General features: G+C 42.1%; 1 protein-coding gene across 5 annotated transcripts in view; it reads left to right on the top strand.

Annotated features, from left to right (window-relative positions):
* The first annotated feature begins 4,540 nt into the window (after positions 1-4,540).
* Positions 4,541-27,284, top strand: part of SCMH1 (Scm polycomb group protein homolog 1) — a 182,620-nt gene continuing 159,876 nt past the window's right edge. For 4 of the 5 annotated variants that reach the window (XM_055341783.1, XM_055341781.1, XM_055341787.1 and 1 more), the window contains exon 1: positions 4,558-4,666. The gene's annotated coding sequence lies outside the window, so the exon portion shown is untranslated. Of the gene's footprint in view, positions 4,667-27,284 lie in introns of all 5 variants that reach the window. The other variant, XM_055341782.1, reaches the window with a different exon arrangement.

The raw sequence follows: 27,284 nt of genomic DNA on the forward strand, positions 1-27,284 counted from the left end.
CACATGTCATGAATATTCTTCTACTGATTTTTTCAACCATTAAAGAAGGTAAATGTTCTTACCTTCTGGGCCATACACAAACAGGAGTCAGGCCAGATTTGGCCCAAAGACCCATGATTTATCAATCCTGCTTTAAAAAAAAAAAGATTTATTTATTTATTCATGAGAGACACAGAGAGAGGAAAGCAGAGACACAGGCAGAGGGAGAAGCAAGGTCCACACAGGGAGCCCGACGTGGGACTCAATCCCAGATTCTGAGATTATGCCCTGAGCCATAGGCAGACGCCCAACCACTAAGCCACCCAGGTGTCCCAGCCACCCGGGCATCCCTCAATCCTGCTTTAAATCATTCATTCTTATTGCTATGGAATAGTCTGCCTTTAAAACAGTTACTAAATATTTAGAGGGTCAAGAAATCTAGTAGGCACTGTTTTAGATCAGACACTGGTCCTGCTCTTAAGAAATTCACTATGTAAGAGGGCAAGATAAAACATGCTAACTGATAATGAGGTAGAAAAGGTTAAAGACCCTAATAGATGTTTGAATGGCCTGCCACGCGCTAACAGGAGTGGAGGCGGGAAAAGTCCTTTCATTTTGGTCCAGTGATTGAGAAAATGGGCTGTAGAGGTTCCTATTCTGCCTCTACCCAGGCTGCCTGGGTTCCTATTCTGACTCCACCATTTACTAGCTATGTGACCTTGGACAAGTTACTTTCCCTTCTTGTGCCTTGGTTTTCTCATCTGTAAAATGCAGGTCATAGTCATGCTTACTAACTAGGTTTGTTATGAAGATTAAATTCTCACAAGAATTAATTAAGATAGTACATGTAAAGCATGTAGAAAAGTACCTGATTCAAAGTAAGCATTACATAAAATGTTGGTTTTTATTATTCAAACTGGAAGATCAGGGAAGGCTTTGTGGAGGCAGTATGAAATCAGAGTTTTCAAAGATGGGTAGAATCAGGACATAAAAGAAATAGAGAGGAAGGCATTCTAGAAGACAGAGCAGTTCCTGGAAAAGCCCAGAGTAGCAAAGGACAAATGTAGAAAAGTACAAGTGAGCCAAGTAAAGCAGAATGGAGAGAAATGAATTTAGAAAGGAAAGTTATGGCCAGATCATGGAGAGCCTTGAGTTTTCAAGGCTAAGGCATTGGACTTTGTCCTATAGGTACTGAGGACTTACTGAGCTTTAGAAACTGGGGACTGGCATGAAGCTTGTAGGAGGTAAGTTTGGGAGAAGAGTCTGAATTAGGTTACAATTCCTAACCTAATTGGAATTTAGTCCATGGAATGGAGCCTCCACTAGGGAAAAGGCAGGGTGCTTTGGAAATGGATTGGATGTGGAGGACAGACAACAGGGAAGCATTTTAAAAAGCACTACCATGGCATTAAGACTGACTGACTAGGAGGATGGCAGTGCCATTGTCTGAAACGGGGGAACACAACTAGAAAGAAGGTTTAGGATGGAGAGTCATGATTTTGTTTTTTGTTTTTTGTTTTTTTAACCCATGAAGTTTAAGGACTCTGGATGGAATTGTCTAATGGAACTGAGCTAAGAACAAAAAAGGTTGGGGTGGGGGCTGGTGACCTAGATGACATGCTCTGAGTTACTCTTTCCAACAACTTGATGTGACAGGTACATGATTATCCCCCTTCTATCCTAGAGAGGAAGAAACTGAAACCAGAGAAGTTAAGGCTAACCAACCCCACAGCTCATAATCAACCACCCCACTCTACTGCCACTGCAGCTGGCTTTCACAGGGCTTCACCCTAGGACAGTCCCTCAGACCCTTATTCAGAGACTATCTGATGCTCCGGGGAGCTTGGACTATTTACCTTCTTGGCTTTAGCAAATTAGAAGCAGGTTGGAAGGGGATGGGCATAATGACCATTATGCCCATAAGATAAGTGGCAGCTAACAACTTGAAACTTTAAGAAGCCATCACGAGAACCCCAAAGCATAGCATTCTGGGGTATTTGTTAAAGTGGAATATAATCCTTCACTCTCCAACAGCTCAAGAGGATTTCTTTGTAAAAAAGTGCGATATTGCTACCAGAACATATAACAAATCAAGAAAATAATGAATCTATTTCTGCATACTTAGTATGGCTAGGAAGTTCCTAATACACCTTTAAAAGATTTTCATCTGGTATGGATTTTTTTTTTTAAAAAAACGTTAAAGGAATAGACTCTCAGCACTGTGGGGGAACTTCTCTTCAAAAGCAGCTTTCCAGACAGCAGAGCTTTTAATTCAGTTGTTCCCCCCCCCCCCACCCTCACTACCTAAAGAGCTCTAGGGGTTTGTGGAGGATAGCCTGGGCTGTGGAGCTTTAGAGGACCCTCTGCCAGGACTCCCAGGCCTACTCAGGCTGTCTTCAGCAATTTCTTCCCTTCCTCTCATCCACCTCCCTGACAACTTGCTTCTCAAGAAAACAGGCAATAAGAAGGAAGGTGTACTGGGGTCAGAAGGAGGAGCATTCACAGAAAACATGAGCAAAATCCTCAGTACATGGGGCTCAGTGGAAATAAAGGAATAAGACACTTGCCCTGGTGCTGACCTGTCAGGGGATGAGGCCGCACCAAATTAGGAATAAAAAGACTGATGTCATCCAGTGTCCTAGCACTGTTGCTTACCAGCCCTGCACTTTCCTTTCTCTATCCCTCTGCCTGGTATGCAGGTGCCTTGGGAACATATCCCTCAAGCCCTGGCTTGGGTCTTGAAAGCTCTTTCTGAAGAAGCTTTCAGAAAGAAAGCTGATTAAGTTACTCCCCCATTTAACACTTCAGTAGCTTCTTAATGCTCCAGCAGGGGCATTCAGAAACCTTTTGGTCTCCAGACCCCTTTCCACGCTGAAAAAATTATTGAGGATTTTGAGGGGCTTTTTTTGTTTTTATGCAGTTTGTTCCTTCTGTCAAGATTAACCACATTAGCAATTAAAACTGAGAGATTTCTAAATTTTTATTCATTTAAAAATCACAGTAATAAACTCATTACATGTTAACATAAACACATTTTTAATGAAAAAGAAATCTACATTTTCTATAACAAAATATTAATGGGAACAGTGGCGTCTTACATTTGTGCCAATTTCTTTAACGACTGGCTTAAAAGAAGACAGCTGGATCCTAAAATCTGTTTCTGCATTTAAGCTGTTGCAATACCGTATGTCCTATATTCTTTTTTTTTTTTTAAAGATTCTTATTTATTTATTCATGAGAGACACAGAGAGAGAGAAGAGAGAGAGAGAGAGAGAGAGAGAGAGGCAGAAAGAGAAGCAGGCTCCATGCAGGGAGCCCGATGTGGGACTCGATCCTGGTACTCCAGGATCACGCCCTGGGCCAAAGGCAGATGCTCAACCGCTGAGCCCCCCAGGCCCCCCAGTATGTCCTATGTTCTATGGAAAACTTCACTGTACACTCGTGGGAGAATGGGTGAAAAAAAAAAAAAAGCAAGCAAGCAAGCAAACCACATTTAGCATTATTCTGAAAATAATTCGGAGCTCAGTGACCCCGGGAAGGATCCGAGGGAGATCCAGGGGTCGCGGGGGACCACGCGATGAAAACCACTGGCCTACAGGGTGACTTCTAAGGTAGGCAGACAAGGACATTCAAGGTCATTCTGGACCCTCTAAACGCCTCCTCCCGGGTTCTGGCTTCCTTCAGCCGCATCACCACCCACCCCGTCCATAGGTCTCCATACTCCTGCCACGCCGCTCCCACCAGCCAGCCACACGGTGTCACGTCTTTACGCCTCTGCATCCATCCTTCTCTCTCTGCCCCCAAATTAGCCCCCCACCCCCACCCCCACCCCCACCCCCACCCCCACCCCGCAGGCTCCGCTAAGAGCCAGCTTGACCGTGTTGGGCCCTCGGGTGCCTCCTTGGACCCCCGCGGAGCCCACCACTCCCTGCGCGGAGCGTACGCAGGCGTCGAGCTCAGGCAGGCGGCGATCAGTCTTCCCCACTCAGTCGTTCGCTCGCCGGCGGACCCCGGGCCAGCGGTGTCCCCCTGTGCGTGGGGCCATCCGGGGCGGATGCGGGCGGAGGATGCGGGGAGCGCGGCGGGGCGCCCGCGGAGCCCTGCGGGGGCGGCGGGTCCTGCGCCGACCGGGCACAGCAGGGTCACGTGACGCGCGGGCCCCCGGCGGGCGAGGAGCGAGGGCACTGGCTCAAGGTCATCCATCACCCGGCGGGTCAGCGGCGGGGCGGGGACCCGAGCCCCGTCAGTCGGGCTGCGGGGCCGAGACCTAAACGCTCTTGGCCCGGCCGTCTCGCCCCCGGCGGGACTCGAACCTGAGCCCTGAGCCCTCTGCCCGCCTCAGTTTACCCGCCCGGGTCGGGCCCCCGGGGGGAGGGCCGGGCCGCTCGGTGGCGCCCTCCCCGCCCCGCCCCCCGCGCGCGCGGGCCCAACGGCCGAGGCGCGCGCCACCCCGCGGCGGGAGGGAGGGGCGGGGCCCGGGAGCCGCCGCCGCCGCCGCCGCCGCCGTCGCCGCCGCCGCCGCGATCGACCCCCCGCCGCCCGCCCGCGCGCCCGCCCGCCGGCCCCCGGAGCCGCCCCCGCCCGGCCGCCCGCCCGCCCCTCCGCGCGTCCGCTCGGGCTCCCTGCGCAGCGGAAACATGGCGGCGGGAAGGGAGTGAGCCGCCCCGCGCCGCCGCTGCGCCCGCAGGTAAGCGTCTCGGCCGCCGCCTCCGCTCCCCGGCGGGCGCGCGCCCTGAGGGGCCTGGGCCGGCGGGCGCCGCCCGGGGCGAGGAGGCGGCGACGGGCCCCGCGGGCCTCCGCCCCCGCCCTGAGGGCCCGCGGCCGGCCGCTGCCTGTCCGGCCGCGGGCCTGGCTGCGCTCCGAGCGCGGCCCTCGGCGGCCCTCGGCGGCCGCGGCAGCCGCCCCCCCGCCCCCCCGCCCCCAGCCCCGGCGGCCGCGGCGCCTCAGCGGCCCTGACGCGGGGGGGCGCGTGCGGAGGGGGCGCGGCGGGTCGCCGTCCGAGCGGCTGTCGGTCTGTCGGTCGGTCCGTCGCTCCGCTCGGGCGCCGAGGGCTGCCCGGGGGGTCGCGGGCGGCGGGGCCGGAAACGGGCGGGGAGAGCAGGTGTGGAGCCGCGGAGCGCCGGCCCGAGGGCCCCGAGAGGGGCTGGGGGGGCGCGGGGTGAGCCCCAGAACAGCGCCTGACGGGAAGGGGAGCTCCCGCCGCGCCCCGAGGCCCCGGGGAAACACCCCCAAAAACACCCTCCTCGTTTGACGAACCTGTTGGAACACCTCGTCCGGGGGTGGGGAAGCCGCTCCGTCCCAGAAATGCGGTTCTGGTTGAGGGGAACCGCGGCCCCACGTTGTAAGCGGTTCTTCTCCCTCATGCGCAGCTGTGGAGGTGTCTGAGGTAGGGATCCCGGCCCCGGAGTCGTGTCTTCTCTTCAACTAATTCCAGTTCCTTGGGGTGTTTTTAACGCGGTTTACTCCGGTCCCTCCTCTGAAGGAGCTTGCCCGCGTCCGCCTCGAAGGAGGGCTTCTCGCCCCTTCGAGTGTGTGAGGACACAGAACCTACGAGTTTCCCCAAGAAGTTCCTTGGTCCCACGGATTGACCTGCTTAAAAAAAAAAAATAAGTATTCCCTTCCTCATTTCTTTTCTTTCTTTCTTTAAAAGATTTTATTCATTTGTTCATGAGAGACACAGAGGCAGAGACGCAGGCTCCACGCAGGGAGCCCGACGTGGGGCTCGATCCCGGGTCTCCAGGGTCACGCCCTGGGCTGAAGGCGGCGCTAAACCGTCGAACCACCAGGGCTGCCCCCCCCCCCCCCCCGCTCCTCATTTCTGTGCTGTAGTTTGAACTTAAAAAAAAAAAAAAAAGACCAGTACTGTGTTCAAACGAACTAAAAAGAGATCTTGTTTTAGGAAGCTGTTTGGGTTTCCCCCCTCATTAAAAATAAAAACAAACAACTGTGTCGACGCTTTATCAAGCGAGCCGATGTGTATCAAAGTGTGGCAGACGGTGCAGCGCGCAAATAGGAGAGCTGATTATTTTTACCCTGAAAAAGGATTGAGACCTAGTTTGGGGCCAGACTGCAATTCAATATTTAGTTGGAGAGGGGAATGCTTATTACATCGAACTCTTTGCTCTGTTTCTAACTGCCAGCAGAAGGCCCAAAATTACTATGAAAAAGAACATTTTCTGTTGCTCATTTACCAGCATTATTTTTTGCTTGCTTTTTCATCACTCAGCCTTGGTATGTGAGGGTTAAGTTTTTAAGAAGTGCCTTTTACCGGCGCCCTAACGTCCGACCCTAAGCAGCCCTGCAGGTTAGTGATTTTTAAAGTCCAGCAGAGATGTGATGGCTGTGTAGATGAAATGCCAAACTTGTGTCTGGGGACCCTGTTCAAATTCTAAGCAAACTTTCACTGTTTTTATGATGTAGGCAAGCACGTACCAGCAGTCAGAATTGGCTCTTTATCTTTGTTCTTATGTCTTTATTTTTTAAATTGGTCAGTGGTTTTGAAGTTTGTAACACACATGTCAGGTTTTGATTTCTGATTTGTTTGTGCAAATGCTATTTCCTTTTACGTCACTTGGGTAAAATTTGTATAGAACCATTCTGTACAGAGCCATAAAGGCTCAGGAAAAGCTCTGGTTCCTTCCCTTCACAGAACTTGAAGTTAATGGTTGGAAATACTGAAAACTCTATGAGAAAGAACTGGTGTGAAGATACTGCTGCACAGTTACACTTGGCATTTACTAGACTTAGTGCTCTAAGCCTTTGTATCTACTTTGCGTCTGACACTATGTCTATGGACTGCCTTTAGCTGGGTATACTGAGATGAGTAAATTACATTTTCAATCCTTGTGGAATTGGCAAATTAAATGCCCAAATAACTCATCTCAGAATAAAAGGTGAGAGAGATGCATTTGATGCTGTGATTGCCCCACCGTTGGGGTGTTTTGACTAGCCTAGGACTTGAGGGAAGATTTTGAAAAGAAAGGACACCTGACCCAAAGGATAAATGGTTAAGTAGAAGACAGGCAAGCAGAGAAGGGTAAAAAGTGCGCTCGAGGAAAGGCATCAGTGTGAGAAGGAACGGCTGGCTTGCGTAGAAAACCACAAGCAGTTTGAAAGCTAAGAATATAACAGTAAAGACAGAAATGGTAAGTTATAAAGTTGCAAATAGAGGTGGAGACCATACCATAGTAGACCTTGTACTTGTATATGCAGGTGATTTTTCTTTTTTTTATATCCCTGGAGGTTTTTTTATCGGGCGTGGTGGAATAACACTTTTAAAATGTGGTCATAGGGATGAGGAAAAAGGATTGGGGACGCCTGGGTGGCTCAGTGGTTGAGTGTCTGCCTTTGGCTCAGGTAGTGATCCCTGGGTCTTGGGATCGAGTCCCACATGGGGCTCCCCATCCCCCGCAAGGAGCCTGCTTCTCCCTCTGCCTGTGTCTCTGCCTCTCTCTGTGTCTCTCATGAATAAATAAAATCTTTAAAAAAAGAAAAAAGATTGAAGTTTTGAGAATCTGTGAGCCTTTATGATTGATTGGATGTGTAGATGAGAGGGTCAGGAGTCCAGCATGATGCTCAGATTTTGGTTTGGGTGACTAGGGGGATGGTGGTGACATTAACTGAGACAAGAAACACTGGATGATGAATTCGATTTTGGAATTCGAAGTTTTTTCAGTAGCTTGAGTTAAATTAGTGAATAGATGTGGCTCAAATAAGCCAGAAAAAAGAGAGGTTGTGGTCAGAAGGTGGGATATCGGAGTTAACTTGTGTGGTGTGGAGCCCTTCCAAGTGACAGCTCGGTCTCTGTGCTGAGGTACCCCAGAGGTGAAGGTTGGTGAAACCAAGTGTGACAGCAACTGTGAGGCTGTTGTATTGAATGGGTCATCTGTGTGGATAGTGAAGTGATTTAGGGAAGAGAGGAAGATTGTGACCCAGGAGCAGTGAATGGAAGGGATTAATTGAGAGGGTGGCGGATGACAGATGAGGAGTAGGGGTAGAGAGTGATATAGCCAGATGGTGGACACCTCAAAGGAAGAGGAGTTTTTAAAGAGTGGAAAAGTAGTGTTTTTTTACTTTCCTTCTTGGGAGCAGGATTCTGATCTCTTCAGCTTTATTTAGGATTCATATTAATCATTCTTTTTGCTCTCAAGAGTCTGTTCTTTGTCTTGAAAAGTAGGAAGGCGAGTACCCTATATCAATCCTTTCTGCTGATTGTTAATGACAAAAGTCAATGGAGGTTTCCCCACTGATGATTAGTAGGTAGGTAGGAAGCAGTCAGATAAAGCAGTGAGATTATACCCATGGTTTCTGGAAAGAGCCTACATTTTGAGTTAGAAAGACCAAGATTCAAATATAGGCTCTGTCACCTACTAACTTTAGGACTATAAGCATATTGTCTAACCTGTGTGACTTGCAGTGTCCTTACGTGTAAAAAATAAATTCCTATTTCATATGGTGTCACAAATTCTACATGAAACTATGTGTATAAAATCATTAGAAAAGCAATTTAAAGGAAATGTTCTCTTTCAGCTACGTTTAGGGGATTTATGCTCTGCTGGTGGAACTTTTCTCATGCTAATTTAAACTATAAGGCAAGAAGTACCCTAAGAGAGATAAAGCAAAGGGATACAGATTTCAGAGGAGGGAGCCATCATTCCTCAATATTTGGAAGCAAGGTTAGGCTTCACATTAAAAATAAATTTCATTTGGGTTTTGGAGAACAAATTTCAATAGATTAAGTAGTTAGATGGAGTTACAAAGAGGGAAAAGTGCAGGTATTTTTGTTAAAAATTGATCGTTGCCACAGAACTCAGTATTATTGTGGAAGTCAGCAATGACCGATATGACTGGAGCGATGAGCTGGGGCCATAGTATTAAAGACCTGTAACTATGGAGTTTGGACTTGGTTCTAGATAGATTAGGGAACCATAGATTGTACATTCTCTTTCCCCTACCTCAGTTTCCTATCTAAAATTTATAGTTTCAGAAACTTGGGATTTTTATTTGAAGTAAAACAAGTAGGAAATTCCACATTTGAAAATAAGTTCATATGTAGGCCAGTTTTAGCTTCAAAAAATAACTCTTCAGATTTGTTTTTATTTTTATTTTATTTTTTAATTTTATTTATTTATGAAAGTCACACATAGAGAGAGAGGCAGAGGCACAGGCAGAGGGAGAGGGAGAAGCAGGCTCCATGCACCGGGAGCCCGACGTGGGACTCGATCCCGGGTCCCCAGGATCGCGCCCTGGGCCAAAGGCAGGTGCTAAACCGCTGCGCCACCCAGGGATCCCCTATTTTTTTTAAAGATTGTTAAAATTTATTCATGAGAGAGACACACACACACACACACACACACAGAGAGAGAGAGAGAGAGAGAGAGAGAGAGAGAGGCAGAGGGAGAAGCAGGCTCCATGCAGGGAACCGACGCAGGACTTGATGTGGGTCTCCAGGACCACACCCTGGGCGGAAGGCGCCAAATGGCTGAGCCACCCGGGCTGCCCCAGATTTTATAGTTGTAGCTTAATGCCTGAGATAACCTTGTTTGGTGTAGGCATAATGGAGTTAAGAAACATATAAGCCCTTATTGGTAGAAAGTGACTAAGGATGCTCTGATTTCAAAATGTCTTTTTTATGCAAAATATCACTAAATATTAATTGTACAACCCTGGGCAGGTCACTTTGCCTCTCTGGTCCTCAGTTCCTGCATTTTTGTTAGGTATGAGGTTTAACCAAGATAGGAAGTGTAAAGCACTTTACATAATAATGTCAGTTACATAATAGGCACTCAGATGTTGCCCCTCCCCTCAAACCATTGCCAAGGTCTTAGTGCTAACTCCCTTGCCACCAGGGCACTGCTAGAACTAATTATTTTGATAACCGTATGGCCATATAAAGCCAGCAAGTCTTCTCATCTGTTATCTTTGTCCTATCCCTTCCACTCACTTGTCTTCTGTACTGCTTTTCCTGTGCTGCCTCGGCTTCCTCCTCCTCTCTCCCAACCGTGCTTGTTTGTTCCCTCTCATACCTTTCCATTTGCTCTCTCAGACCCCTCCTTCCTACCCTGTTACCCATCTTACTAGATTTCTTGTGTGTTCTGGCCTTAAATGGAAGTCAGGCCTCTCATCTGAGGAGTCATGGAGAGCACTGTCACTTGCACTGTAATTCTTTTAAAAGGGGGCAGTGTATTCTCCCACACTGTACAAAATGAGAGAGACAAGGATGACTGTGGTTTTCTGTGTACCACTATTAACGGACCATTACTTGTCCATCCTCTTAAAATCCCTGTGCTCTGTGGTGCACAGGGGCTATATGGTAACTCTTGTCATCTTGTATGTAGATCTTCTCCATCACTTAGGACCTAGCTGGTACAGTCTTCCTCTCCACCTCAGGTTCCATCCTCACCCTGAGTGACTTCAATATTCACACAGATTATTATTACTCTATCACAATAGCTTCTTCAACTCAAGTGACCATGTTTTTAGCTTATCAACTCTCATAGTCACACCATGAGCCTTATCACCCAGAGATGGCCTGCCTCTGAAACTATAAATGAAGACATGCAGCTTTGTTCACAGTGCCTCTGCCTGACCTTGACTATCCCCACCAGCTCTGTTGTTTGTTCTCATTGAGGCCTATCTTCACTTCCTTCCCTATCCAGCTTAACTTCCTCAGTCTATAATTTAGTTCATTCACTTTCTTGCCATCAGCCCTCTATTCCCTTGCTCTACTGTTCTTCTGTCCTTCTCTGGGCAAAATCTCAAACCTGTTGAATTGAACCTCTTTCTTTTTAGCAGTAGTTACAGCTCTGAGGCCTACTGGAGAAAATCACACACTTATACAGATTATTGCCATTGGGCCCTTCAATACCTAGTTATTTCTTTGCCTGGTCTCTATGAGATCTTACGTCAAACCTGTTTGTTAAAAGCATATCTGTGTTTTCTTGCTGCTGCTTCTTTCCCAAGGCTACATCTCTGACCCCTGTCTTTTCATTGCCTTCAACCTTTTTCCCTCTTCCGGCTCTTTTCTTTGTTTATTTAAATCTCCCAAAATCTGTTTATAGATGTCTCCCATCTTCAGGTAAATCTTATAAATAAAATCTTAAGTCCATGTTTCCCTCCAGGTACCATCTAGTCTCCTACCCTTAACTCAAACTTCTTGAGTTATATACATTTAATATATAAACTCTCATTTTTACCTGTTCATTGAGTTCTGGTTTCTAGTCTCTATCAGTAAATTTCAGTTTCCTTATCGGAAGATGAGGATGATAATAGTACTTATTAAGTACTATAGTACCTTAAGATTTTTGTGGTTTTTGTGTGTGTATGCGTGATTTTTTTTAAGTGAGAGAATCTGTATTAAAGAACTCTGTACAGTGTCCAGTATGTTGTAGAATGCTATATATGTTGCATTCACATGTTACTTTTGCTATTATTGCTACTTATTTAATCTTCAAAACACTCATGAGGAGACAAGTCTCCTTATTTTGCAAAGAAAGGAAACTAAGATATAAAGTTTTAGAGACTTGCCCAAATCGTATAGTCTCTGAACTGTTCTCATCAGGGTCATCAGCCTTCTCCTTGTTGTTAATGCCAGGGGGAGGCAAGCATTTTCAGGACTTAATAGCAGCATTTTACATTGATGATAATTCCCTCTTCCTCAGGATGGTATTCCCACCCCCCACCCCCCTTTGGCTTTGATGCACTTCAGCATGTTGGTTCTTCTCTGGCCACTTCATCCAGTGCCATTCTCATCCCAGATGAGAGCCTCCCTTCTCTTGCCTGTCTTTGGTCCTAAGCCACCTTCTGTACATTCCCTTAGCAATCTCATCTACTCACTTGACTTATAAGTAACATCTATATGCTCATGGCTCAAATTTCTATCTATAGTCAAGATAATCTCTTCTGAGTGTTAGAACGATATATTTAGCTACCTATAGTCAGCTTCACAAGTAGCTAGGTATCATACCTACTTTAAAATCACTATGTCCCATCACTACAGGTCCTAATATACTATGTGAAAACCTTCCAGCACTGAAATGTAGTTTTTGGAAAGTGAAAAGTGAAAAATTTGTCCTTTCTCTTAAATCTCTGGCATGTTACAAACCCCCTTAAAAAAAATTCTCGGGGATCCCTGGGTGGCGCAGCGGTTTGGCACCTGCCTTTGGCCCAGGGCGCGATCCTGGAGGCCCGGGATCGAATCCCACATCGGGCTCCCGGTGCATGGAGCCTGCTTCTCCCTCTGCCTGTGTCTCTGCCTCTCTCTCTCTCTCTCTGACTAACATAAATAAAAATAAAAAAAAAATTAAAAAAAAATTCTCGTAGGCTAGATTAGTTCTAATTGTTCCTTGATAGAAAGTGTCATAGGTTGTTACCAGCAGTTTATTGGAGCCTTCTGTTGTACATACACTCTGTTAGACACTTGTGAGATTAATAGGAAATATTCAAAGGGCACCTGGATGGCTCAATTGGTTGAGCATCCAACTCTCGATTTTGGCTCAGGTCATGATCTCAGAGTCATGAAATCAAGCCCCACATCAGGCTGTGCACTCAGTGCAGAATCTGCTTGTCTCTCTCCCTGTGATCCTCTCCCTTCCACCCCCTGCTCTCTCTCAAATAAATAAATAAAATCTTTCAAAATTTTAAAAAAGGAAATATTCAGTTCTGTGCAGGCATTTATAGCCCACTAGAGGAAACAAAAGTGGTAGTTATATTACAATATACTAAGTGCTATAGCAATGGTGGGTGCTGCATGGTTGCTTTCTACGTATTTGCTGTGGGCTGAATTATGTCTCCTGCACTCCCACTCCCCTCAAAATTTTTATGTTGAAGTCTTAACCTTCAGTATTTCAGAATGTGACTGTATTTGGAGATAGGGCCTTTAAAGTGGTGATTAAGATAAAATGAGGTCATATGGATGGGCCCTCATCCATTATGACTTGTGTCATAGTATAAGAAAAGAGGTTAGGACACAGACACAAAGGAAAGACCATGTGAATGAAGAGAGAGGGAGACAACAGCCGTCTATATAAGCCTAGGGGAGAGGCCTCAGAAGAAATTAACCCTGCCGACACCTTGATCTTAAATCTGTAGCCTGTGAAACTGTGAGGAAATACACTCCTGTTGTTTCAGCCACCCAGTCTGTGGTCTTTGTTATGGCAGCCTCAGCAGACAAATACAATATCCATTCCAGAGGACTTTATATCTTGTTCTGCCTGAGAGTTTCAGGGATGATGTAGATGACACTGGATGTGAGGAAGGTTATTATTGAAGGATGTCACATACATTTTCTTAAGTAAATTGAAATGCATAATAACCCTGTTAGGTAGGATGCTAGATCATTGTGAACTCTATATACTGATAAAGAACTGAGGTGCAGGTGGAGTAAATGATGTGTCCAATATCAAATGGCTAGTCAATGTCAGAACAACTCAAAACTATGTCGTCTTACTACAAATCTTGTACTTTGTCCAGAATGATTCATTGCCTCCTGTGACTTCCTTTTTAAGACCTGTGCTGTCTGAACTTCTTACTGTTTCTGTTGCAAGTCATCATGTATTAATTTCTGTATATTTTGAAACATATAAGGCTGCTGCATTTGTTTTTTCCCTCTGCATCTACTGTAAATGTTACAATTGTTAGCTATCAAAATTAAAGCATATGCATATTGTACATTCATTTTAATCACTACGTCTGTTGCTCGTTGGCATATTATAACATATTTCCAAGTGTTTTCTTATTTGTTATAATTGCTTTACACTCGTGTAGATTTTCCTCTGGGGCATTCAAACATGATGGAAATAAAGGCTATTTTAGTCGTTATGTCCTGTAAAGTATAATAGAAAACATGAGAGCCAGTATACTTGTTCTTGGAGATATTTAAGAAGGGAGCAATCATTTGTCTTAGATGATTTAGAATTTTAGACTTCCAACCTTGATATTTTAGTATTCTATTTTATCTCCAGTTACCTCCAGTTAGCAGGGACTGCCAGAAAGTCTTCAAACCAGATTCAATTTTTTTCTTTAAATATAAATGAATTTTAAATATGAATTTGGGAATGTAAAAGTTTATTTTTTTAGTAAGAGAGAGAGAGTGCACAAGCGGGGCTGGGGAACAGCTGAGCAGAGAGCCCTATGCAGGGGCTCTGTCCCAGGGCCCTGAGATCCTGACAGGAGCTGAAGGCAGATACTTACCTGACTGAGCCACCCAGGTGCCCTGGGAGTATAAAAGTTTATAAAGCCTAATAGGCATAGACAATCATAACTCCAAATTAAGGGAATATAGAAGTTTTAAAACATCTAATTTCTTTGTATTTGTTCAGTTTTTCATTCATTCATTCAATATTCACTGTCTACTGACTGCTAGACATAGTGCTACATACAGTAACAAAGAGGAGTGCCATTTTTTTAATACTATAATTTTTAAAATGCAAAAACAAGTCACAAAATTAAAGAATATATATGGTACATGAATCAGCCAAATATCACTATCTGTGATAATAAAGGATTCCCACAAATAGATTAGAAAAAGACAAATTCAGGGATCCCTGGGTGGCGCAGCGGTTTGGCGCCTGCCTTTGGCCCAGGGCGCGATCCTGGAGACCCGGGATCGAGTCCCACGTCGGGCTCCCGGTGCATGGAGCCTGCTTCTCCCTCTGCCTGTGTCTCTGCCTCTCTCTCTCTCTGTGACTATCATAAAAAAAAAAAAAAATTTTAGAAAAAGACAAATTCATAGAAAAATAACAAGGCATAAAGGAGGTAACCTAAATATTTATTAGTCATTGACCAATAATTAAAGGGAAATTAAAGCTCTAATGAGGGGTCATTTCATAGCTATTAGGCAAAAATTAAGAAGTCTGATAATTTCAAACACTGCTAGGATATGAAGTTAGAACTCTTGGATACTATTATGGGAATAGAAATTGTACAATCATGGCAAAGAACAATTTGAGCAGTATCTATTAAAACTAAAGTACATATAATCTATAGTCCAACAATTCTAGGTCAGTACCCTTTGGAAACTCTCCAGTGTATGTATAAAGAGACATAAAATATTCATGCAACTTTATTATAGCAAAAACTTCAGACTACTCCAAATGTCTATCAATAAAAGAGAGAAAATATTACAGTATATTTACCTAATGGAAGTCTGTACAATAATGAAAATGAACTAGACCTATCTAGAAACTTGGATGAATATCAAATAAAAGGTTGAGTGAATAAACCAAATGGCAGAACACGTTTACATGAAGTTTAACATGCATATATTATTTAGGGAAGCATACTTAAATCATAATTGTTTGAACAATTGCATGGTCCTGATAAATATCAATTTAAGTATAGTGGGTATTTCTGAATGGCAGGTCAGGGAGAAAAGACTGAGAATAATACTGGGAAGAGCACACAGGAGGCTTACATGGTACAGTAGTCCTCCTTTAACTGCTGTTTCAGTTACCCGTAGTCAACTATGGTCGGAAAGCTGATGATCCTCCTTCTGATGTATGGTCAGAAGATCAGTAGTAGCCTAAAGCTATGTGGCAATGCCTCTGTCATTCACCTCACTTCATCTCATCACACTGGGATTTTATCGTCTCACATCATCACAAGAAGAAGGGTGAATGCAGTACCATGAGATATTTTGAGAGAGAGAGAGAACACATTCACATAACTTTTATTATAGTATAACTGTTCTATTTCATTATCAGTTATTGTTGTTAATCTCTTATTGTGCCTAATTTTTAAATTAAACTTTACCATAGGCATGTATGTATGTATGTATGTATGTATGTATGTATGTATAGGAAAAGAGTATATACAGGGTTTGGTACTATCTGTGGTTTTAGGCATCCACTGGGAGTCTTGGAACATATTTACCCCACAGCTAAGGGAGACTAGTGTATTGGCAAATAGTTTTTCAGCTAGGCTGTGGATATATGGGTGTCCATTATTCTTTATAACTTTTTCTATATATAAAGTATTATGTATATATTTTTAAAAAATAATAGTGTGTAGTTCTTGTTATGAGTGTAATGCAGGGAGGGAGGGAGTAGCAGAAATATAAAGAGATGTTATTAGGATGAATCATGTAAAATTGCTATTTTTATTGGTCTAAAATGGTCTAATAAGCAATTTCAAATGGTTCAACCTCATTCAATCTATTATAAATAGTATTCTCATTGAAATATTGAGTGCTATAGGAACACAAGGGCAAGAACAACTGACTGCTAAGGCAGAAGGAGTAAGATCTTGTAAAGGGATAGCAAGATAATAGATGGATAACTCAGAATAGTAGTGATTCCGTCTACCAGTTCTGTGAACTAGTGATTGTAATTCCATTTACAGTCTGATGGAGTCAGACTATTCAAAATAGATAGTCTCTATATTTAAGTATTTGAAATATCAACACAATTGAAAGAATTTTAATCCTCTGCAGTCTGTATCATAGTTTCCCTAGTTAGCATTTTAGCTAACTAGGATTAATATTGACAGCTTTGTTTATTCTTCTTTGTCTTCTGGCTTTAATAAAGGTAGAAGTAAGGATGTTATTGACTTAGTGGATTTTTAGAAATGGATAATATTCCAACAATCAGTATTTCAGTCTCCAATATTTCATAGATAAGGAGGTGAAAGAGATCTGAGGTGTGTGGAAAGAATTATGACTTGGTGATTGGGAGTTCCACTGAAGTCCCAGTCTGCCCCTCACTGTATCTAATTTAGGCAAGGGGGTTGCAATAGGTGAGGTCTAAAATTTCTTCCAACTCATAAGTTCCATGACTATTAAGTCAACTATTCAGTGAAGAAATTGAGGCTTAGAAAAGGGATGTGGGGGACGCCTCGGTGGCTCAATGGTTGAGCGTCTGCCTTTGCCTCAGGGCGTGATCCCAGGTCCTGGGATTGAGTCCCACATCGGTCTCCCTGCATGGAGCCTGCTTCTCCCTCTGCCTGTGTCTCTGCCTCTCTCTCTGTGTCTTTCATGAATAAATAAATAAAATATTAAAAAAAAAAAAAAAGAAAAGAGATGTGGTTTGTCCAGGGTCATAAAACAGGAATCTCATTCTCTTGACCAAAGAAATCTAATAGAGGAATCATCAAACATTTGAGTGGCTTCTCTATGTCAGGCACATAATTGGTATCTGAAAAAAACATGAAGGCATGTGAAATTGTCTCACAGTTTATTTATCCAATATAAAAGTAACAGCCGTATCTTCTGTGTTTATTTATACATATCCCACTTTATTCCAGGATGTATTTAAAGCATATCAACTCTGTGTAGTGTACCATACTAACAAAGAGAATAACTTTTTTTGAGTATCCTTCAGACATATTCCAACATGCAGGTGTATGTTGTTCTCACCCACCTGCAAAAAGGTATTATTAGCTCCACTTTATGCGTAAGCAAACTGAAACTGAAAGGATATGTGGCCCAAATCATGCATTTATAAGTGATAGGACTCAGTTTCAAACCCAGACCAGGCTCACTTCAACCCTAGACCTCTTTGCATTTCACCGTGCACACTTCCTCACAAGCAGTGTGATGTAGTTCTAAGACTCTCTGTACAGGAGGCAAAGTTGAATTGTAAGAATTAACTCTTTTATTTTTTTTTTTAACTGAAACCACAGTTAAGGGAGGACTTCTGTGTAATTTAAGTTCCATTGTGCTCTTCCCAGCATTACGTCCAGTCTTTGCTCCCCTCTTCCCATTCAGAGATACCCATCCATATACTATCCATATAAATTTTTTAAATCTCAGTGTCTCATACATATAGATGACAAAAATATGCCAAATGAAAAAAAATATGCCAAATGCTACTCAACAGGGAGGACTCAGAAAAATGTAAAAGATTCTTACCGCATAATATTGCCTGTTAATTGAAAGCACCATTGCCATTATTTGGTAGAATTTTTGTAGATAAGTTCCCATATTTGCTTCTGAACAAAAGTGATGCTGTTCATACAGGAATGTTATCGTATTTGAGCTATTTGAGCGACACTAAAATAGCGCTAATACCTATTGCCAATATATATGTGGGTGTGTGTGTGTATATGTATGTATGTGTGTATATATATATAATATATATATATATATATGAGTTGCATAGTTATTTTTTCTGCAGATGCTATATAAGTTGATAAGAAGTCCTGGTTTAGTTTTTAAGAAAAAACTTTTTTTTTTTTTAAGAAAGATTTTTATTTATTTATTCATGAGAGACACAGACGTCGAGAGAGGCAGAGACATGGCAGAGGGAGAAGCAGGCTTCCTGCGGGAGCCCTATGTGGGACTTCATCAGATCCTGGGACTCCTTAGGCCCTGAGCCAAAGGCAGACGCTAACCACTGAGCCACCCAGACATCCCAAGAAAAAACTTGAGAAGTCGCTTAATTACAGAGTTTATAGTTTTCTACTAAGTATATTTTAATCATCAGTTGTAGTTGTACCTACATTTAAAGATAACCATTCATAGAAATCTATCTTCAAGAACATATTCTGTAAATAATTATTAATGACCCTAGATATCCTCTCTCTATATAGAAAGCTTAGAAAATATTGCTAAACAAATACCATCAGAGACAGCAATTCTTTTGCTTCTTTCTTGCTTCAGAACTTACTCTCCAAGAGATGTTATTCCTCTGACTTAATTACTTAATGCAACTTAGTGAATAAACAAGAATTGGTTGTTTGGGCTGAATTCTATTAACAGCCTTAACAATGAGTGGATGATGTTTTATGCTGACCTGGACACTTAGGTGTCAAAGTTGTCTTTTTGAGAACCTGCTATTTGAATTTGGTAAGATGTTAAGTAATGTTTTTGTTGACTTTTTTATTCTCAGCACTGACAATTTTCTTTTGATATGTTAAATTCCTTAATGATGGTATTTAAATAAACCATTAGGCTGAAAAGAGAAATGTCAATTCAGACAATTTGCTAATTTGCTGGTGTTTCTGAATATTAGTAATCAATGAAAACCTATATTTAGGTGCCTAATACAGTAAATGTTTATATAGTAAGTGCTCAAATATATGTTGGTTAAATCAAAATTGGAATTAATGAACTGTTTCCATTATGTATATTTTTTTCTTTTTTGTGCTCCTTCACCTTATAGTAAGAGGGAAGTGTATTTTACACTGACCATATTTTGGAAATGGATTTGTTGTCTGATGGAAAGGGGTTTAAATCTTATGTCTTTCACCCCTAATCTACCAAAAAGATACTTAATTTATTCCATTGATCAGACACATTTAGCATTGTATGTATATGTACGTATTGCCTTTTCCATGACTTAAAGGCCACAAGATCCTAGTTAAGCAAGGCCACATCTTACACTTTTCATGCCTCACTATATGCATACTATGTGGATTCTGATATGGTGGTGGGCTCTTAGTGTAAATAAATAAATAAATAAATAAATAATTATTATAATATTCTTTCTCTGTATTGCTGGGAAATAACAATTACTCTTTCATGAATAAGGGAAGAGACAACCAGACTTTTGTTTTCCCAATTTGTTTGATCATCTGGAGCACACATTAAGAATTAACAGATACCTTGAGTTGGAAATTCTGTTTTTAGTAGATTTGAGGTTAGTGCCTCTGGTGATCCTTTTGGAAAAAAAGCAGTGCACTAGTTTTTTTTAAATGTGCACTAGTTTTTTTAAATGTTGGTAGTATTTTAACACTTTTTGATTGTAAAGAACAGAAACCCAACTAACATGGATTGAAGCGAAAAAAGGAAATCATTGGCTCAATTAATTTGAAATAGGGCCTGGGGAAGGGAGTTATTAATAAACTCCTTCTAGATTGTATCTCAACTTTATCAGGCAAGAAGTGCATAACAGACAGAGGTGCTTGAAAGGACCCTAGGGGAATCAAGACTGTTATGTCTCAGTCTTACCCGTAGTTGTAGGTCCTGCCTTTCTGTCTTTCCTTGTGCCATTTTTAGCCCTGGGTGATTTTACAGTTCAGCAAGCCTCCTATGCAGGTTCTAGGCAGAATGAAACTTTTTAAGAAAAGCTATATTTCCTACCCAGTATTTTCAGATTGACCAGCTTAACTCAGGATTGATGTTCCTCGTTATTCACTGGTATAGCCTTATAGGCTATTTAATATTTTTAGTATCTCCCTTATTTCATATTAAGCAATTTCTTTTTTATAGGAACTGATTGAAGGCCACCTATTGAGCCAATTCATATCACATCTGCGTTTTCCTTACCATGTCTCTTTGCAATGTACCTCAACAATGAGTCCTTTTTTTAAAAAATTTTTTATTTATTTATGATAGTCACACACAGAGAGAGAGAGAGAGGCAGAGACATAGGCAGAGGGAGAAGCAGGCTCCATGCACCGGGAGCCCGACGTGGGATTCAATCCCGGGTCTCCAGGATCGCACCCTGGGCCAAAGGCTGGCGCTAAACCGCTGTGCCACCCAGGGTTCCCAATAATGAGTCCTAATACAAAGCAGACCACAGTGTTATCAGCTTTCTCATACCACATATGGATGACCAGCCTCTCAGCATGAAATAGAGGTTTGCACTGTTCTGTTCTTAACCTTAATCCAGTCAATTCTACATTTTAGGGACCCCCCCTCTTCCAAATACCAATTTCCTTATCAAGGGTACTTGGGGTTGCAAGCAATAGAAACCAATTCTGTCTATAGCAGTGACTGCCAGACCTTGCTGATTATTAGACCTGGAGGAATTTTTAAATTAAAAATCGCATGTACACCCCCCACACACACACAAAAAAAGATTAAATTAGGATTTCCAAGGGAATGGAACATGAGTTAGTATTTTTAAAAAGCTCTCTAGGTGATTATGATGCTTACCCACTGTTGCTTATTTCAGTGAACAACCTCCAAATTCATCTATTTGCCCTGGCCTAAAACCTGGTAACTCGTTTGTGAAATGATTTTTTTTTTTTTTTACTTTTTCTCCTTTTTTAGTTTATTACTAATACCCATTAGGTCTCTATCCTAAATATCTAATGAGTCTTCCAAGTCTTCCACTTGTATCTTTTGTTCTAGCCTAAGGTGTCATAATTCCTTCTGGACCATTGTATTAACCCCCTAACTGTTTTTCATGCTTCTACTTTTGCATCTTACTCTCCTCCCCGCCATCACTGTAGTCACCACAGATTATTTATTTCTGTTTTAGCACTTAATGACAAAAAGTAATTATTTATTTTTTTAAGTTCCACAGGGGTGGGATCTTGCCAGTCTTTTTTTTTTTTAAGATTTTATTTATTTATTCATGAGAGACACAGAGAGAGAGAGGCAGAGACAGGCAGAGACAGAAGCAGGCTCCATGCAGGGAGCCCAGTGTGGGACTCGATCCTGGGACTCCAGGATCACACCCTGGGCCAAAGGCAGACCCTCAACCACTGAGCCACCCAGGGATCCCCTTGCCAGTCTTATATTTAGCATTTATCACAGTGTTTGGCATATAATGGCATTCATTAAATATTTGTTGAATGAATGAATGAATCTTCGTTGCCACCATCCTGGTTCAAGCTTCTGTCCTCTTTCCCCTGAGTTAGTACAATTGCATCCTAACTATTCTGCCTACAACTGTTCTGACTCCCTTTAATCCATTTTCCGTGTTGTTTCTAGGGTAAATTTTTATTTTTTTTATTTTTATTTTTTTTTAAAGTAATTTTCTTTTTATTTATTTTTTATTTATGATAGTCACACACACAGAGAGAGAGAGAGAGAGAGGCAGAGACATAGGCAGAGGGAGAAGCAGGCTCCATGCACCGGGAGCCCGACGTGGGATTCGATCCCGGGTCTCCAGGATCGCGCCCTGGGCCAAAGGCAGGCACCAAACCGCTGCGCCACCCAGGGATCCCTAGGGTAAATTTTTAAAGACCTGAAGTCTGAAAAACTTACAGTCTGATAATTACACTAAAATTATTCACATACTTCCTGTTGATCTTAATGTAGTTTATAGAACTTTAAAAAATAATTTTGAAAATTATGGTGAAATATACATAATAAAATACATCATTTTAACCATTTTTAAGTGTACAGTTTGTTGGCATTAAGTATATTCACTTTGTGTGACCTTCACCACCATTCCTCTCCAGAACTTTTTTCATCTTGCAGAACTAAAGCCCTGTACCCATTAAACGATAACTGCCTGTATCTCCCTCCCACCCCTCCAACTATGATTCTGTCTCTATGACAGAACTTTCTGTCAGTCCTTGTAACTCTTCCACATACTTCATATGAGTGAAATCATATAGTCCTTTTGTGACTGCCTTATTTCGCTTATGTCTTCAAGATTTATCAGTGTTTTTGCTTCTAGAACTTTTAATGACCTAGCCCATCTACCTTTGTGACCTCTTTTCACTTTGTTTCTTGCTTTCGGTGCATTAGTGATTCTTTCTTTCTGTTCCGTGGACTGTCAATGCCCCATCTCCCCTCACAGTTTTTTCTCATGCCTGTTCATTCCCTCTGCCAAGAATGCTCTTTTCCTTTCCTCGCCTGGTTAATTTCCACTCATCCTTCAGATTTCAACTAAAACATCATTTCTTTAGGATATACTGCTTTAATTTCCCAGAATCGATTTAATCTCTTAAGTGACATGATTTAATAGTGCCATGCGACTTTCCTGTGAGTACTTATAATAATAGTTTTTAATTTTTTTAATTTTTGAACAAGAGTGGGGGTGGTCGTGGTAAAGGGCAGAAGGAAAGGGAGAGGGAGAATTCCAAGCAGGCTACACACTCAGATCAAGCCACATGGTTTCAATCTCATAACCCTAAGCTGAAATCAAGAGTCAGACACTTAACCAGCTAAGCCACCCAGGCACCCCTTAGTACTTATAATAGTTTTAAATGACACATCTATTTATGTATTTTGGTGGACTAATGTCTGCCCTGGTGGCAGAGATCATACATTATGTTCAGTATGTATCCCCAGCACCTGGTATATAGTCAGTGTTTCAGTCAATAACATTCCATATATAATAAAGAATATTAAAATCTGTTGACTTCATGAATTTAGGCCTGGAAATTTTTTTTAAAGATTTTATTTATTTATTCATGAGAGACAGGCAGAGGGAGGAGAAGCAGGCTCCATGCAGGGACCCCAATGCGGGACTTGATCCCGGGACTCTGGGATCACGTCCTGAGCTGAAGGCAGGTGCTCAATCGCTGAGCCACCCAGGTGTCCATAGGCCTGGAAATTGATGACTTCAGGTCTTTCTTCCTCTAAAAATCTACTAACATGTCTGAGCCTTCCTTGACTATTTTAGTTTGCAGAGATCTTTTTTTCTGTGAACTTTAATGTTTTTATTCACTTGCCAGATGCTTAACATTTACACAGGTTATCCTTATGTTACCTGAAATGTTCTATTATTTTATATTATTTATGCTTTATGTTTTCCAGTTGATCTTCCTTCTCTAAATAGCCACTAAAGTTATTTTTCTAATTCTCTAAATTACAGATCTGATCAGTTGTGGCACCTCTAGGGCAGTGCTTTTTAAGCTACACATGTTGAAGGAGCCATAATTTTTTTCAAGTTCTTTTTTTTTTTTTTAAAGATTTTATTTGAGAGAAAGAGAGCATGTGTGGAGGGGAAGGGGCTGAAGGAGAGGGAGAAGCTGACTCCCTGCTGAACAGGGAGCCCAATGCAGGGCTTAATCCCAGAACCCTGGGATCAGGCCTGAGCTTAAAGGCAGACACTTGGGACAGCATGAGTGGCTCAGCAGTTTAGCTCTGCCTTCAGCCCAGGGCATGGTCCTGGAGACCTGGGATCAAGTTCCACGTCAGGCTCCCTGCATGGAGCCTGCTTCTCCTTCTGCCTGTATCTCTGCCTCTCTCTCTCTGTCTGTCTCTCATAAGTAAATAAATAAAATCTTTTTTTTTAATTTTTATTTATTTATGATAGTCACAGAGAGAGAAAGAGAGAGAGGCAGAGACATAGGCAGAGGGAGAAGCAGGCTCCATGCACCGGGAGCCCGATGTGGGATTCGATCCCAGGTCTCCAGGATCGCGCCCTGGGCCAAAGGCAGGCGCCAAACTGCTGCGCCACCCAGGGATCCCTAAATAAAATCTTTTTTTTTTTTTTTTTTTTAAAAGGAGGATAGTTAACCTACCAAGCCACCCAGGTGCCCTTTTTTTCAAGTTTTTATTTAAATTCCAGTTAGTTGGGGTGCCTAGGTGGCTTGGTCAGTTAAGCAATGGACTCTTAATTTTGCGTAAGGTCATGATCTCAGGCTCGTAAGATAGAGCCCCATGTCGAGCCCCATGTCAGGCTGTATACTCAGCCAGGAGTCTGCTTCTTTCCCTCTTGCCTAACCCCACCCCCAGCTCACATGCTCATGCATGTGTACCTTCTCTCTATCAAATAAATAAATCTTTAAAATATAAATAAATTCCAGTTAGTTGACATACAGGATAATACTTAGTCTCAGGAGAATTTAGTGATTCAACACTTAACATACAACACCTGGTACAAAGGAGCAATATTTTCCATTCATCTTAGACTGATACTTTTATAAATAAAATAAAAATAAATTATTAGATGAAACTTTTAAAAATCCAAGTATAGACTTCAGAATTTTATTGATTAGCATGAAAGTATTCTGTTAAATTGTAGTACAAAGTTTCAGAATGCTTATTCTTAATTACTTATTACAAATTAATAACCATTTGCTGAGGAGGACTACAACGCTGAATACTAGCACCACTTCAGGTCTCTGTGAAGGGAGCCCCAGTGATGGGGTGTCAAGGTGAGACAGAATGTATAGACTGAATCTTTGCTTCCCTTCTATCTAATAAGCTCTGTAGTCATTATATATTGTTGTGTTTTGCATAAAAATTTGTTTGAAGATGGTTCTTTGACTTAAAAAGGTCTGCAGAATATATTCCTGGATCTTTCCCTGATTCTAACGTGATTTTCTAATTCTGTCACTGCCTTCTGCCATATATCCTATGCTTGAGCTATCTATCATTTTCCACAGGACATCATAGAAGCCCTTTCACTACTTACTGCTTTTCTCCTTCCCTTTGCTTAGTTAGAATTTCCTAAACTTCCTTCTCTGTCTGGAATAAGATGCATTCTCCAAATTCTGGTTCAGAAGTCACCTCCTCTATGAAGGTTTTTTCAATTCCTTTAGATGAAGTTGGTCTCCACTTTTCACATACCTATGATAACTATATGTTAGATTCTGTTGTAATGTATTTTGCACTTTCTCCACTTCTAAATTAACATGGTTCAAGTCCTATTCATCCTTATATCCCTAACCCAGAGATTGATACATAGAGTATTGATTGGATAAAGGGAAAGTCATCAATATTTGGTACATATGTCAGACAGAGAAACTTTTTATTTGGTCTTGGACAAGCTGGATGATTTTCTTCTCACTAGGGAACCTATACTTGTATATTCAAAATGACATATATAACAGGGGTTGAAATATGTATTTTAGAAAATAACAGGGGCACCTGGGTGGCTCAGTTGGTTAAGTGTCCAACTCTTGATATTAGCTCAGATCTTGATCTCAGGGTCATGAGTTCAAGGTTTACATTGGACTCCACAGTGTGTGTGGAGCCTACTTTAAAGAAAAAGATACAAATAAGAACGTTATGGCCAGATATCTTGTGTGGACATGCCTTAAAGTTCCCAGGGAGGAGGGTGGGAGGTGTACAGAGGAGGGTAAAAATGAAGTAGCCTTGAAATTGGTTTATTTTTTTTTAATTTTATAAATTAATTTTATTGGTGTTCAATTTACCAACATACAGAATAACACCCAGTGCTCATCCCGTCAAGTGTACCCCTCAGTGCCCGTCACCCATTCACCCCCACCCCCTGCCCTCCTCCCCCTCCACCACCCCTAGTTCATTTCCCAGAGTTAGAAGTCTTTATGTTCTGTCTCCCTTTCTGATATTTCTCACACATTTCTTCTCCCTTCCCTTATATTCCCTTTCACTATTATTCATATTCCCCAAATGAATGAGAGAGAACATACACTGTTTGTCCTTCTCCGGTTACTGTGGCCAAGTTCAAAAAGGGTGTTGCCTGAGTTCTCCTCTGGGATTTTGATGGAATCTTGTCTCACATTTAGATCTTTCATCTATTTTGAGTTTATCTTTGTGTATGGTGCAAGAGAGTGGTCCAGTTTCATTCTTCTGCATGTGGATGTCCAGTTTTCCCAGCACCATTTATTGAAGAGACTGTCTTTCTGCCAGTGGATCGTCTTTCCTCCTTTATCGTATATTAGTTGACCATAAAGTTCAGGGTCCACTTCTGGGTTCTCTGTTCTGTTCCATTGATCTATATGTCTGTTTTTGTGCCAGTACCACACTGTCTTGATGAACACAGCTTTGTAGTACAACCTGAAATCTGGCATTGTGATGCCCCCAGATATAGTTTTCTTTTTTAAAATTCCCCTGGCTGTTTGGGGTCTTTTCTGATTCCACACAAATCTTAAAATAATTTGTTCTAAGTCTCTGAAGAAAGTCCATGGTATTTTGATAGGGATTGCATTATACGTGTAAATTGTCCTGGGTAACATTGACATTTTCACAATATTAATTCTGCCAATCCATGAGCATGGGATATTTTTCCATCTCTTTGTGTCTTCCTCAATTTCTTTCAGAAGTGTTCTATAGTTTTTAGGGTATATTTTGAGAACCATTTGAATGGTAAATGGTTCTCCAACCTTTTATTTTCAGGTTGTAGGTGTCCTTCTGTCTAAAATGAGTCTCTTGTAGACAGCAAATAGATGGGTCCTGCTTTTTTATCCAGTCTGAAACCCTGCGCCTTTTGATGGGGTCATTAAGCCCATTCACGTTCAGAGTTACTATTGACAGATATGAGTTTGGTGTCATCATGATATCTATTTAGTCCTTGTTTTTGTGGATTGTTCCACTGAACTTCTTCTTAAAGGGGAGTTTTAAGAGTCCCCCTTAAAATTTCTTGCAGAGCTGGTTTGGAGGTCACATATTCTTTCAGTTCCTGCCTGTCTTGGAAGCTCTTTATCTCTCCTTCTATTTTGAATGAGAGCCTTGCTGGATAAAGTATTCTTGGTTGCATGTTCTTCTCATTTAGGACCCTGAATATATCCTGCCAGCCCTTTCTGGCCTGCCATGTCTCTGTGGAGAGGTCTGCTGTTACCCTAATATTCCTCCCCATGAAAGTCAGGGACTTCTTGTCTCTTGCTGCTTTAAGGATCTTCTCTTTATCTTTGGAATTTGCAAGCTTCACTATTAAATGTCGAGGTGTTGAACGGTTTTTATTGATTTTAGGGGGGATCTCTCTATTTCCTGGATCTGAATGCCTGTTTCCCTTCCCAGATTGGGAAAGTTTTCA

Source organism: Nyctereutes procyonoides, unplaced genomic scaffold (assembly GCF_905146905.1).
Source record: "Nyctereutes procyonoides isolate TBG_1078 unplaced genomic scaffold, NYPRO_anot_genome, whole genome shotgun sequence".
Taxonomy (NCBI): Eukaryota; Metazoa; Chordata; class Mammalia; order Carnivora; family Canidae; genus Nyctereutes; species Nyctereutes procyonoides.